This window comes from Aptenodytes forsteri, unplaced genomic scaffold (assembly GCF_000699145.1).
Source record: "Aptenodytes forsteri isolate BGI_AS27 unplaced genomic scaffold, ASM69914v1 Scaffold81, whole genome shotgun sequence".
Taxonomy (NCBI): Eukaryota; Metazoa; Chordata; class Aves; order Sphenisciformes; family Spheniscidae; genus Aptenodytes; species Aptenodytes forsteri.
The window spans coordinates 2,290,172-2,305,074 of NW_008795259.1; positions in this window are offsets into that span (position 1 = coordinate 2,290,172).

Here is a 14,903-nt window from a genome sequence, read left to right on the forward strand (position 1 = left end):
TTTAAAAAAAAAAAAAAAAAAAAAAGAAAATTTTTCCCTGAAACTATAATCAGTTCTTATATATTGGCAATAATCACTAATCCATTATGGTATTGAAGCTTATATAATTGAACTTAGTTCTGTGACTTAAAGTGCCTATGAGAATAATTGATTGTATCCTATGAGGTCAGTCTTTACAAAGTTGTCTCCATCTTTCTCTTGCACAGCATGTGATTTCTGCTAACTAGTATTTGCTTGCAGGATACATGGTATTTTTGCTTGGTAGTATTTATTTACTGGCATTATTTGTTTCTCCAACAACGATTCAGATACAGATAATCACAATGTGCTGCAGGCACAGGCAGATGTAAACATCTGTTCATCGTACAGATAATCACAATGCTCAGCTGCAGGCACAGGCAGATGTAAACATCTGTTCATCGTTTGCATAAGCAGGCGAAATGTGGACACAGGTTTCCTCAGAGCCTTGGGGTTGGAGAAAATCAGTTTATCTTGTGGATAGCCACTGTTGATGGTTACACGTTCAGTGAATGTTAAACACTTTTCCGCAGACTATGTTAAATAGCAGTGAAAGAGTTAAATGTAGCCGGAGGTGGGGTGGGTTCAGAACCCATCATTTATTTGCACTGTTAATCACAGTTAAGAACAGGGGAACTGAGGGTGGAAGGGGCTAGGTACAAGCCATCACATTTCGTCAAGTTTTGGATTGAATCACTAATGGAATTCTTTGTGAAACAATAATTCAATCATTCATCAAAATGTGCCTCCCCTCGTAATCAATGTTTTTATTTATTTAAATAACATCAGACTGCTTCCTTCTCAGGAAAATGTTTTAAAGTCAATACAGCTCAAATGAAGTGCTTAAGACATAGTATAAGCCACAGCACGTCCTAGAATTTTACAGCTTGAATTATGTTCTGGATGTCAAATAGAAGCGTGTTGTGTTGTCTTGAAACTAACCTGCTGCTAAGTTCCAGAAAATATCTTTGACTCATCTAAAATATCACAGCATTTTTCTAGTCCAATAAATTAGCAAATAGGTTTTCAAATTAATGGTCTTCATATGTAAACTAGTTTTGAAGGGAGGAACAGTTATTCATTAAGTAGTTTTATCACTGTCCAAAGTAAATTAGATGTCTCACTCACAATGCTTTTTCCTTGACCTGACTAATTTACAATATGAAAATAAATGTTCAAGTGTTTTGTTTACAAAACAATAATAAGAATGTTTTGTGTAGACCTCTAAATAGGTTTCCTGATTTCCAGAGCTGTTGAGCACTTTTTTTACTAAATTTCTTAATTGATTCTTTTCCATTTGTAATTTGTACCAAAAATTGCTGCCTATTATTTGCAGGTTTTGAATGTGAAGATGAATATTTATCAAACTGGTGGTGGCACCTTCACAATCACCTCCAAAAGCAATGGGAACATAGATGTCCTACCAGCTACAGCAATGCAGTGTTGGGCAAATAAGTATACTATACTTATATACTTACACAAAACTCCTTGTTCTGTGAACTAGTGGGAGTACTTATTAACCTATATGGATTTTGAGGCTTGATTGTGGGCTTTTATTTCCCAACAATTTGTTGGAATCCTTGAAGGAGAAACCCTCTATCAGTGCGAGTTATTGCTACTATTAGCTAGGGACCTGGTGCTTCTGCAACTTTTGTGGGTAATTTGTTCCGAGATTGGAAACCTTTTCTGCTACCCTGGGGAATGGAAGGTCATGTCGCGTGTCAAAGGGAAGGTAATCTGCCCTGGTCATAAGATGTTAAACTGAAAACATTGCCATGATAAATAGACCACTCTTCATACCTCTTTTCCTCTCCTAATATCTCATGCGGTAACCTTAGCCAGTACTCCTCTGAGTTATTGAGTTTTAAGCCAGATGTTAATTCCACATTTAGAGTAATTGTCATCTGAGAAGAACTCCTCCTTACAGCCATGTGCTTATGGGAGGGAAAGGAGTTGGTGTTTGCTGTATGGGTTTTTTTCTTACTCACAGATAAAGGACAAAAATACTCATGTGAGTGAATATTTTCTTGTGACTTTTAATTAGCTTTTAAGTACTTTGGGGGGTTTTGTAACACATTTTTGGCTTGAAATGCAGAACCTTTTCTGATATGTAAATGTACCAGTCTGAAGTTACGCTTGTTCAATAGAATATATATAGATAAATATTATAGAAATAGAATAAGGTGATCTTTTTTTTCCTTCATAGTGTAAGCCTCTAAGAGTGTTAAGGGGGTAACTGGAAAACTCTTTAAAAATTACTGACCTTTCCCTTAGCTTTATCGTCACCTTTAAAATTTAACATCTGAACTTAACATACTTAGGCTTGACTAGATTAAAAGACAATGCTTTGTCAACATTTCTCTTCTTGGAGAAAGAAAATTGATCTCTCTCTCTGTCTTCCTGAATATTTCTGATCTCCCTTTCTGTTACAGTGGTTAGATTAAACTGCTTCAGTGCACAGAAGTTCTGTTGGCAGGTTTATTGAATGACTTCTGTTCACTAGACTAGCATAGCTTAAGTTTGAAATTTAATCTCATTTTTCTGTCTGATATTAAATTATATTTTGTCTGGTCAGATCAAAGTATTACATTGTATGCTGGGATCTACAGTTTGGACAACAATTTTAGAGGTGGAGGCCATACATAGCCCAAAAGAAACATTTTGGCTGGTAGATGCTCTTAGCTTTATAATTGGCAGATAGATCATCCATCCTACATTGTTTTTTAGAGTAATTGTTAATAGGAAAAAGGTGTAATGCTTTTTTTTCTTTTCTATTACGTGAAGTACCTTTCAAGAATGTTGTATTGCTTTGCTTAGGATTTAGTATTACTTTGATTCATATGTTACTTCTGGACTCCAGAAAGATATGTAGGATATATAGGTCCTGAGAAGCTGAATTTATTTTACTGGAACTAGCGGAGGTCTCAAGTATGTCTTTGCTGATCATCGTTATGCTCCAAAGATCAAAAGCTGTGGGCATATCGTTCCATAACTAGCCTGCAAAGGATCTGGCTTTTTTCAATGCTTGTTTGTGCTGATAGCACCTGGGAGGTACAAGGAGTGGAGAGCTGTGCAGTGTGGAAAGCCATGGTGGATAGTTCTGGAACGTTATGCCTGGTGCATAGAGGTGCTACGTAATTTATGTGGATGAAGATCAGCTGTACCTACCTCAAAACCTCAAATCTGCCTCTCTGACATGATCTGTGAGTGAACCAGTCACTCAGCTTTGCTGAGCGGAATATTCTTTTCCCTTCAAACCTTGCCTCTGTTCGCCCATGGTTCCTTCTGCTCTTTTATCGTGTAAAAAGCTGCATCTGATTTCCTGTGGGGATGAAGTGACGCTCAGAGTTTGTACCCATTGCATTTCTGGGTTACTGTTCCACTCTTGGCTGAGGCTGGGGCTTTCAGCCCCCATTTCTTTTGTGCTGGTGTTATCATCTGTACAGCTTGTGAAGACTTCCATATCCCGTAACTAATTAAATACAAAAAATACAGAAGGAAAGATCTAGTTCACTTGACTTTCTGTGCCTTAGGTAGCATTCATAGTGTACAAAACAACCTGTGTTTATTTTTTTCTGAGCCTCTGGTAACATAATCACAGTAGTCTGTATCTGAGCTTCCTGAAACATTTCATGTATTGTCCAAAGGCACTATATTTGCAATCCCAAATGTCTAAAAAGAATATTCAGTACTCTGTTGTACGCACAAAGTAGGATGGTGATTTTGTGTTATGCAGTCCAAATTGATTTTTTTAGGCTCTAGATTTGACTAATAAGCTTTGCATATATTAGAATTTTCTGTGCTGTTAAGTATTACATTGTAATTTCAAATATCCATCATTGTTGTCAAAATTGATGTTGCAAATTTGCTAAACTAAGCATGCAGTGCTTTGCTATAAATGAGGGAAGGTCATTGAGCCATATGGTGATGGGAGGTCCAGTGGGAGATGTTTGTCACTACTGACTGAGTTATAAGAAACAAAGATTTTTGGATAAGCTGTAAAGCTGATAGAAATGGATGAGAGGATAAAGTTTGGAGAATAACTCCAACATTCCAAATCCTGTAACTTCTAGTGTGTTGTCTATAAGCAGACAGAACAGGTGGTCTGTTACTTCATGTGGATTGTTTAATAAATTATATTTATGGTTTATTGTTGTCTTTGTCATGAGATGACTGGATCCTATCTAATTTCAATGTAATTTCTTTTACTAGATTCATTTTGGACCTATGATGCTTAAATTCTTCTTTCTCAAAAAGCGCACATTTACTCGAGCAAAAATCAAGACGCAAAATTGATCGTCTTTATTACTAGAATCTAAGGGTTGCTTTTGCAAAGTAAAACTTTGTTAGGAGTCTGTTTTGTACGCTCAGAATTACTCGCCTGTCAAAATGGCCAACAAAGCTTCACCTCAGATAACTTTTAGAGACCTGTTTCTTAAAGTCTTTCGTAAGTCAAAATATCTCAGTTATTATTTTAAAACTGTATGCTGTCAGCATATTTCTGATACTTGATCCCTTTTCTCTTCTAAGGAATTGGCATTTTTATCATTTCCATATTAAAAGAATAATATGGGTACTGTAACTAGATATTTACTAAATCTAAGTCTTCAGTTTCAGAAATAATGCCATGCTTCAGAAATGTCCCATCAAAATCTCATCATCATCCAGACCAACCACACTGAAGTCCAAGAAGTTAGAATATCCCAAGGCTTTATGCCTTGTTGCTTAATTAAAAAAAACTAAGCACTGTTGCTTCATCAAAGACAAATCATTTTCCACTGACAAGTGGGAAATATTTGCATCCAGGAAGGCTGCTTAGCACCCAGTGGGTTTCTAAATGAACAGTTACAGTCACCAAGAGGCGCAGTACAGTTGGCCCTCTTCAGGGTACCCAAGTCACAAGCTAAACTATGTCTCTTCTTAGAATGGAAGGTAACCCCTAGCCATGCTGAAGAGAGAAATTTTGGTCACAGTGTTGGACTAAAACTCTAATCTTTCCAGACAAGTATAATGGAATTTGTAATGGCAATTCACAGCAGGCCAGGCCTTTTTCAAGAACTGTTTAGAAAGAGCAGCACAGCAAATGGAACAGTATATATCTGCCTCAAAAGGAGGAAGAGAGGAATCAGCCTTGTCAGGATTTGAACCTGTGGTTTCAAGGCATTCCCCACCTGGTAATTGGACTGCTGAGCTACCCGAGTGTCCTGGTGAGCAGTTGGCAGGGTCTTGGCAGTGAAAGCTTAGCAGAGAGCTATTTGTCGTTTCAGGCCATCAGGACACTTTTCATCTGTAGCAAATTCTGTTTCTAGTTCCTGCAGCACATCCTTGCCTGGTGCCTCGTTAACTGAACAACTTGTTCGATTGGGTCCTTCACTGGTAACCCTCTTTTTTTAACCTCTTCTGCAATATAACATTGTAGTTGCAACTCCAACTAAGATTAAAAGAACACTTTCATTTGGACATCCTTCCTTTTTTCTTTTAACCCTGACCTTCTGAAAAGCACTCCCTTCTGCAGAGATTCTTTACACTTAGGATGAAACCAATAACTGTTTTTATTTTTAGAAGTATAGCAACAAAAATGTATGTTTCAAAGAACTGCAAAAATAATCATAGTTAACTATGAATAGCACTGATAGTATCCTGGGACCATAAAGAAGGTGGTGTTTGGGAACTGAGGGTAAATCATGCCTGACCAACATGATTGCCTGGATTTGTGAACAAGGGGAGAGCAGTGGATGTCATTTACCTCTACTTTAGGGAGGCTTTCAACACTGACTCCCACACCATTCTTGTATCCAAGTTAGGGTGTTACAGGCTGGATGGGTGGACAGCCATGCACCTTTAAGACTGCTTGGATGCTGGGGCTTAGAGGATGGTAGTTAATGGGTCTTCAGGGGTTGATCCTGGGACTCATCCTGTTCCACGTATTTATCAATGACCCAGAGGAAGTAACAGTGCTTGCTCATTAAGTTTGCAGATGACACTAAATTGGGGAGCCAATGTGTTCAAGGGCAGGGCTACCGTCCAGAGGTACCTCAGAAGCCTAAAGGAAAAGGCCAACAGCAACCTTATGAAATTCGGTAAGGACAAGTGCAATGTCCTCCACCTGGGAAGGAGATGCCCCAGCCACAGAACAGGCTGGGCACTGACTGGCTAGGGAGCAGCTCTGCTGAAAAGGGGCTAGGGATCCCAGCAGACAGCCAGCTGTGTGCCCTGGCAGCAAGGAAGGCCAAGAGCATCCTGAGATGTATCAACAGTTGCTCAGCCAGCAGATTGAGGGGATTGATTATGACCCTCTACTCAGTGCTTGTTAGACCGCATCTGGAGTACTGCGTCCAGTCTTGCCCCCACCCCACCCTCCCATACGGGAAAGACATGGATAACCTGAAGCAAGCTCAGCAGAAACCACCAAGGTGGTTGGGGGCTGAAGCATGTGCCCTGTGAGAAAAGCCTGAGGGAGCTGGGCTGGTTCAGCCTGGAGAAGAACCTAATAGCAGCCAGTACCTCAAAGTATCCAGAGGTGCCTGGCAGGAGAACAAGAGACAGCAGATGTAAAGTGAAGGAAGAGAGGTTTTCAGGCTGGCTTTAAGGAAAAGCTTTTTCCCCACAAGGACAGCCAAGCAATTGAGCATGTTTCCCAGAGAGGTGGTCCGCTCACCATCCTGGTTTTCAAGACCTGACTGGACAAAGCTGTGAGTAGCCTGGTCTGATCCCATCGCTGACTCTCCTTTCAGCAGGAGGTGGAACTAGAGACCTCCTGAGCTGCTTTCCAACATGAATGATTCTGTGATCCTGTTGATTGGGTGGTCACCCATGCTCTCTTCTTTGAAATGGGTACAGGCACAAACTGATGAAAGGATACAGTCAGAAAAAAAAGTCCTTCTTTCCTAAAAACAGGCACAAGTCTCTCCCCCTCTCTCTCTCTATATATATATAAAAAAATGTGGGGACGCATTTTCAGTTTTTAGATTGATTAAAGAAAATGAAAGGAAACTCTTTTGAAATAGGCATGCATATTAGAAGCTTTTTCTCTTTCTTATCTAGGGCAACTTGCACAGAGAAGGTTGAAGTTTTTATTGGAACTTTTGAGATATGGGACACAAAGTAGCAAGATTCGCTTTAGAAATAAGTTACAAATCCTTGTATCTGATCATACAGCATGCATCATATGCACTGGGTCACAGTCACCAGCTCTCAAGTGTGTTTTCTAATGTTCATCAATTTTTATCCCTCTCCTCTGTTCTTTTATGAGAGAGGATTACGCCAAAGTATCTCTAGTACTGTTCTCTTCCGGACATACTTCTTGGCCATTCCATTGGAACTCATATTTTGTATATTAGCAGAGAAACCAAGTAGTGGCTTGCAGGTTTCATTCATGTACACACATATATAAATAATCATTCCCTCTAAAGTAATTCTGTACATGGAGACATCCTCACTAATGCTAATAAAAGTTTAAGGTAAGCTAAAATGATTTTTTTCTGCAGATTTTTTTATTATAAAAACTTTCAATTTTTAAATTATATGTAATTCTGAGAATTCAGCTAGGCAAATCTCATCTGGTGCACATTTTGCTAGTAATAACGGGAAATTCTGAAAATTCATGCTGTTGCTACCTTAACTTAATAGATGTTAATTGGAAGGGAGAAGTGGTAAGAAAATACAGTTAGTGAAAGGAAACAATGACCTTTTATAAAAAGGATCCCTCACTTGATATAATATTACTGTATTGTAAATCAGTATCTTTCTTTTGCACTTAAGTAAAAGCATCATATACTTCATTTCAGAATTATTAACCACAGTGGGCTTCCTAGAAGTTGGCTACTGATAGCTTGCTTTAATTTATTAAATACAACTTAAGCTAATAAGGAAAAACGCATTTTACTTTATACCTTTTTTGAAAGTCTTGAATATTCTAACCTGCTGGCCTCTTCCCTTGTAATCTGTTTTGCTTGCACAGGTTGTGTACCACAATCCTCCTCTTCTATCTTTGCGTACATGCTTGATGACTTACAATTTGTAATAGCCATTATGTTTCACAGTATGTTGCCTATAACTGTGATGTGATCCATTAATACATTATATTTGTTCACAATTGCAAAGACAAGATGTCAACATGTATGTAAAGCTGTCGTGGAAAGATGACTTAAACCTTTAGCATGCTGTGATACTGGTAAATGCAAAGTGGTGCTGAGAAAAACATTGCTTGACCAGGTTTATTTTGAAGGCATAGTACTGTGTACTTAAAAGCAAGTATGTCTGCATGGTGTTTCAGCTGCTTTTCTTACACTCTGGTTTAGCAGAGCACAAAGATGTGAGAGTGAAGACTTGAAAAGGAAATGGATTTTTTTTATTGTCTGGTCAGGCATGACAAGTAAACATTTTGAAATAAAAATATCTAAATCCTGAAGCATCTACTATTTTCTGAAGTACCTCTGTTGCGATTTCATTTTTCCTTAACCCGGCAGGCAGCTAAACACCACACAGCCATTCGCTCGCTCCCTCCCCCCCGCAGTGGGATGGGGGAGAGAATCAGAAAAAAGGTAAAACTTGTGGGTTGAGATAAAGACAATTTAATAGGACAGAAAGGAAGGGAAAATAATAAAAATGATGAAAGAATATACAAAACAAGTGGTGCACAGTGCAATTGCTCACCACCCGCTGACTGATGCCCAGCCAGTCCCCGAGCAGCAGCCCCACCCCTCAGGCCAACCTCCCCAGTTTTTTGTTCAGCATGATGTCATATGGTGTGGAATATCCCTTTGGCCAGTTTGGGTCAGCTGTCCTGGCTGTGCCCCCTCCCAGCTTCTTGTGCACCTCCAGCCTCCTCCCTGGCAGGGCAGTATAAGAAGCTGAAACGTCCTTTACTTAGTGTAAGCACTGCTTAGCAACAACTAAAACATTAGTGTGTTATCAACATTGTTCTCACCCTAAATCCAAAACACAGCACTGTACCAGCTACTAGGAAGAAAATTAACTCTATCCCTGCCAAAACCAGGACAAGCTGTTGTTTCAGACTTCACTTCTTGTAGGCTTAATTTTTATGAGGACACGTTAGGTTTTCGATTGTGCTTTGGGGAAGGAAGAAGATGAACTCTTTGAAGGTAGAGGTGAATGATTGAGTATTAGGAAAAAGACTGTTTTCTAACCGTAACTCTGTGGTTTTACTATTATTTGGGGGCATTGTTGTCTCTTAACATTAGCAGGTAGTGCCCATATCCTGTGAGTCTGTGGTAATGTTTTGGCCCTGGCATTGTTCTCACATTAACTCCCAACCACTCTTTCCATTTTCTACTGATGTGCATCTGTTACCTTGTGTAGCCATCCACCTGCAGTGGCTTTGGTCTGAAGCCGTTGCATTGAGTCTATTACCCATTAAGTACATACTGTTGATTTAATTGGGAGTTAATTGTGTGACAGATGCACATAAGTAGGGATCACGAAGAGTGTTTTGAGTGTGCGTATGTAAGAGAGCACTGAGTGAATATATTCAACTGTACACTCTTGCTTGGGTCCTGCTGTCGCTAGTTTGCTAGCAGCTCTTTGCAGAAGATAAAATCAAAGGTGTTCTCTATTAAAATTTCAGTGCGTTTGGATGACAAAAAGAAAAGAAAATGCCTCGTTACATCTTTCAGCCATTTTTCAGTATCTGTTTCCAAAGAATGGTGAGAAAAATAGTAGATTGTGAAATGCAGTTTGAGTTTTCATTTGCAATGACGTTTCTTAATGAACACTGTTGCATTCCTAGGACCTTTCCCAAAGGTCTATAGGAGCTGTTTGAGTGTACTATATGCAGAATTGCTTTCCCATTCTGTTTCCTTGGAGACCTTACTTGGTACCTTCTTGCTGAAGAGTCCCCTTTGTTGATGCGACTTGCTCGGCCTCTCTGAGTGGGATCTATCACAAACTGTATCCATCTAAATCAGTACTGCTGTATTTCCTCCTCCTCAGCATTAATGCTCATCCAGTCGCATGCAGAGCCGATGGAGCTCGCTAATCCAGAAAAAAACCCAAAACAACAAAAAAAGAAGTTAACTCTTTCAGTAGGTTGGCCTTCTGTTAAGTTACCAAGTTGGGCTGGCTCACCTCAGGGCCAAATTTCAGACTGGCTGTGCTGGTCTGAAGGAGGCAGAGGGAGGGTTTGTGCCTACCAGGGAGGGTGGCAAAATTGCAGCAGCTCCCCTTCACTCACATTGGCTTAAACTTGTTGCAGTGCTGTATGCCCTCAGTTCCTCGTGCCAGCTTGGGTAAATGATCATCCATAAGGTACAGCAATCATTTCACTTGCCAGTATGCTTTTCATCTGTCACTCTCTCTTCAGATAGTGCTTCTTTTATGTTAATGTTGTAATATTTTATGAAGATAGCCATATATTCTGTGCCACTGGTATTTCGAGCTGTGCCTTCAAATGGTACATGATTGGTTTTGGTGTTTATGCTTATTGAACTGAAAATACACGCCATTCGAGTAGCTGATCAGCTGACCAGACTGTTCATCAACCAGAAGATCTTTGGAGTAGTGCTCTTTAAAAAAAACAACAGATATATGTCTGAATGAAAAAGTTCTTTTCATAGTATGTGTATCTTTACTACATGTTGCTACACACGTTACTGTACTTCCAAAAGAGCTCAGTTCATGTACTTGCAGCAATATCGCAGCCCTAATGTTAGTACTAGCTTTTAGTACATACTCAGTTCAGAAACTCTTGAAGTGTAGAGAGTATTGAGGTTTGGAATTGACACTGCTCACGACTGTTGTTGCGTATAAAAAGCTGCTGTTTAAAAAAAAGAAACCAAACAAAAAAAAACCCCAAAACTGCCAGTTTGTTTATATCTTGACTTAACGCTTTTTACATAATTTTGAAAGAATTTGAGTGTTGGCGAAATGTTCCCCTGGCACCTCTCAATGGGGAAGAAAGGATGTTTTACAGTCTGTAGTATTCGATTTGAGCTTGGAGTCTAGCTCATCCTTATTTTAAGTGATATATTGAATCTCAGTGTAACCTTAGTAAAGAGTAGTACTAGGATATAGAGCTAGTCTTTGAAGTGTGTTTAGAGAATACTGGAGATGTATTGATTCAGCTGTAGAATTAAGATTGTGTTAAAGCCTATGTAAAATAACTTCATTTGGGTGTTAATGTTCATAAAGGTTTAAAGAAATTGTAAAAGGAAAAAACAGTGCAACTTCCTGACTATAGAGAAAAACTGGTCTGATGATGTTTTCTAAGTACATATCTTTTCTTTCTCAACAACTGTTGGGTGTAATGAGAGGAAGAGAGAGAAAATGGAACAATTAATGCACCATATGTACAAAACAAAAAAAACAGTCTGTAGGTGTTTTACTGAACAAGAATTTGTTTTAGTCCCATCTATCTTTTTTATGTAGATAGCATTTACTCATTTGTATTGCATTTTGAAAGACTTGTACCCAGTAATGGATACTTGTGTTGTTTGTTTCTTTTAAGCTAAAAATATATATACGTATTAGGTCTTTGTATCTTTTGGAAACCCTTTTAGTTTAACCCTACATATGAATATGGGATGATTTGAAATCCATCCATTATCAAGCAACAAAATTACACTACATCTTAATGATTTGGGGTTGTTTCTTTTCTAGAAGAAATAAGCAGCTTCCCCTTCAAATCTTGCAAGGACAGCAGCTGCAGATAAGAATGAGCTTCCATATTTAATACATTCTATTAACTTCACACATACAAACACACACTCACTCACTCACGCACCCCAGTGTCACATTATAGGTGAACAGGCCCTAATTAAAAGCATGCACCATCTGCCAGTGTGCGGCAGCAGGGTGGCACTCCATAACCATCCTGATTCCTGTGATTGAAATGTATTATTTATGAGCTCAAAGAGAAAATATGCGGCTTGAGTGGTGGAGGCTGCATTAGGAGCTGGATAGCACCATCTAATGGTACGGAGTGCCGCTGGCTATTCATCTTTCCTCTTCTTCCTCTCCCCTCCTCAGTCTCCTCCCCCATATTTTTATTTTTCAACATCATCTTTGGAGTTTTTTATGATTATATTTCAGTCAATTTTGTGTCTCGTGTTTCTCTTTTATACAAGATTGAAAACGGTGGTTGAAATATTACACTATTTTTGGTGTTTGCAGCAACCTTTTTTTCCTTCCAGCACCGCATGTTTGCAGAACCTTTTTTTCCTTCCAGCACCGCACATAGGGTTTTACTTTCTGTAGTAAAAATGATACTGATGTGATGTGGTGGTAGACAAGTGGGACATTATCGAGATAGCTGAGCAGGATCAGTTTACTGCCGTTTCTCCTTCCCCTCCCAAGCACACGTGTAATGAAAGTATGTACTGCTCAGTCTGAAAATTTTATTTTAATATTGAAATTGGCCCTATTTTTTATTGAGCAGTACACTACAGACAGCATAAAAGTTCTTTACTGGGTTGAAAAGAAAGGGGAGAGATTTGGAGATAGGTGAAGCTCTGGACCTTCCTCTCTGAAAGCAAAGATCGTAACCTCTTCCGACTTGCAGAGATGGTGTCCTATTATTGCTTCTTAGTGGGGAAATGGATGAGGAGGTGTTGGCCTGAGGAGTGAAATATACTTTGTCAGGAAAGGAAAGGGGTGACAGGGAAGGAGCCCTTTTTGTTATGGTTGGTCCGTCAGTCTACCTTTGTTGACTGCTGGATTACAAAGTCAGAACTAGTAATAATGTATTTAGTAGTTAGCTCAATGACCTTTAAAGTATGCAGAATAAGAATAGTCGCGCTGATTCAAAAATAATTTGGGAGATGATTTTTTTGGTTCTTAGGCTTTTTGTTATGTTCTTGAGCTTTGCAGTATTCATCCAACACTGTGTTTACAGCAATAACAAGCAGTAAGGACTGGACTGATATGTGAAATATGAAATTTTTCTACAATAACTTCCAGTAAAACCAATTTTTTTAAATTAAAGAATCTGGTCACTGTTTCAACTCAGGCAAGACAAGACCCTGAATAAAAAGATATATGTATAAAACTGGGCAAAATATATATGTGTGTATGTATATTTATTTTTAAAAATCAGCATGTTTTAAAGAATACTGAAATGTCATCAACTGTGGCACATCTATGAAAACACATCTTTTTATTGTTTGTGTTTAGAACGTATGCCATCAGAAGGATAAGAGATGCCTTCAGAGAAAACAAGAATATAAAGGATTCTGAAAAAATAGAAGAACTAGTGAATAAAGCCAAAGCAAACCTAGAGGTTATTCATCGGCAGGTATGTTTATTTCTCTCATTTTATCTAAGAGTTGTACACTCCTCAGTTAACTGTCTTATGCCACTACAGATGGAAAAAATACATCTTTGCTCAAAACATCTCTGGATGAACAGTAGGTTTTGTATGTCTGAGTTTGGGAGGGTAGGAAACATCCATTTATCCATATTGGTTGCAATAGGGGATTTAGGGACGTTTGTTCCATTAACCAGAACAGGCCTTGCTATCAAAAGTTTATATGCTCTTCCATTACCTTTTCTGCTGCTTGTTTTACTATCTCTTCACTCTGCTTCTCTGTTCTGCCCTAATTTTCCTTTGAATCTGTTTCGTCTAGCTCATGTGTATTAGATTCCCTTCCTCATGCTTTCCTCCTTCCATCATAGGTTTAGAAGAGTGGCTGTGACACTCACTCCAAATAGTCTTGCCTTCTGTGTTTGTTTTTCCCCACCTCCAGATACAGTGTTAGAACAGTAGCAGAACAAGAAAATCTTAAAGTGAATTAAGTAAATGCTGGCAAATGTGTCCAAGCAGGGTGATAGATTTTCCTTTGGAAAAAGTTGAGTCACTGGCAATATTTTTCTCTGACCTTGTCTGAGTAGCATTTATAGCATCTCTGTTCCTTCCACTGGGTTCCATATTATTTAGACATGAATTATACTTCGTTGAACTTCAGATACTTTATTACTTCTCATACATACCCACTGTCTATCTACAGTGATCACTGGAAATTTGAAGAAAGCAAGCTTCTACACCTGAACTCTCTAAGGGCACTTGCAATGCTCAAGCTGTCCCTCCTTGCAAAATCTGCACTTACTGACACCAGTCAGAGCTCAGTAGTATTTTTATTAAATATCAAATGAATACGTGCACCTGTTCCTCCATGGTCTGTTTTAACACGAATCTTTTAACAACCAGCAGGTCAGTTAGCTGGATTCTTATTTCAGTGGGAAGCTGGGCCCTTTGATTTGGCAATTAAGTATGAATATTTTGGTGCAAATTAAATTATTTCTTTGGAATTTCTTCTCCCAGGAACAGGTGTTGTTTTGTGCTACCATAGCTTTGCTATCTTTTTTTAACCCAAACGCTGCTATTTTTGTATTTTAAAAGTGTTTCTCGAAGAAGCAATTCAGATTGGATTGATTTAATGCAATTTTATTTAAATGTTGTGATGTTTTTTCTCATATCTGCAGGTGATGACTAGTATTTTCAGCTCTCCTTTTTGAGCTTTTATCTCAGAGAGCCTTGATATCCAGTATTCTCCAGGGAAGTATTAGAGGCTGGAGAAGACAATGAAGGAGGGGGTGTCGCAGGAGAAAAGTCAGAGGTCACTCAGACAGATCTGAGCTAGTAGTTAGTTTATTGAGTTCTGATCAGTAAATTCCATAGAATCATAGAATCATAGAACAGTTTGGGTTGGAAGGGACCTCTGAAGGTCATCTAGTCCAACCCCTCTGCCGTGGGCAGGGACATCTTCAACTAGATCAGGTTGCTCAGAGCCCCGTCCAACCTGACCTTGAATGTTTCCAGGGATGGGGCATCCGCCACCTCTCTGGGCAACATCTTCCAGTGTTTCACCACCCTCAGTGTAAAAAATTTCTTCCTTCTATCTGGTCTAAATCTACCCCCCTCTAGTTTAAAG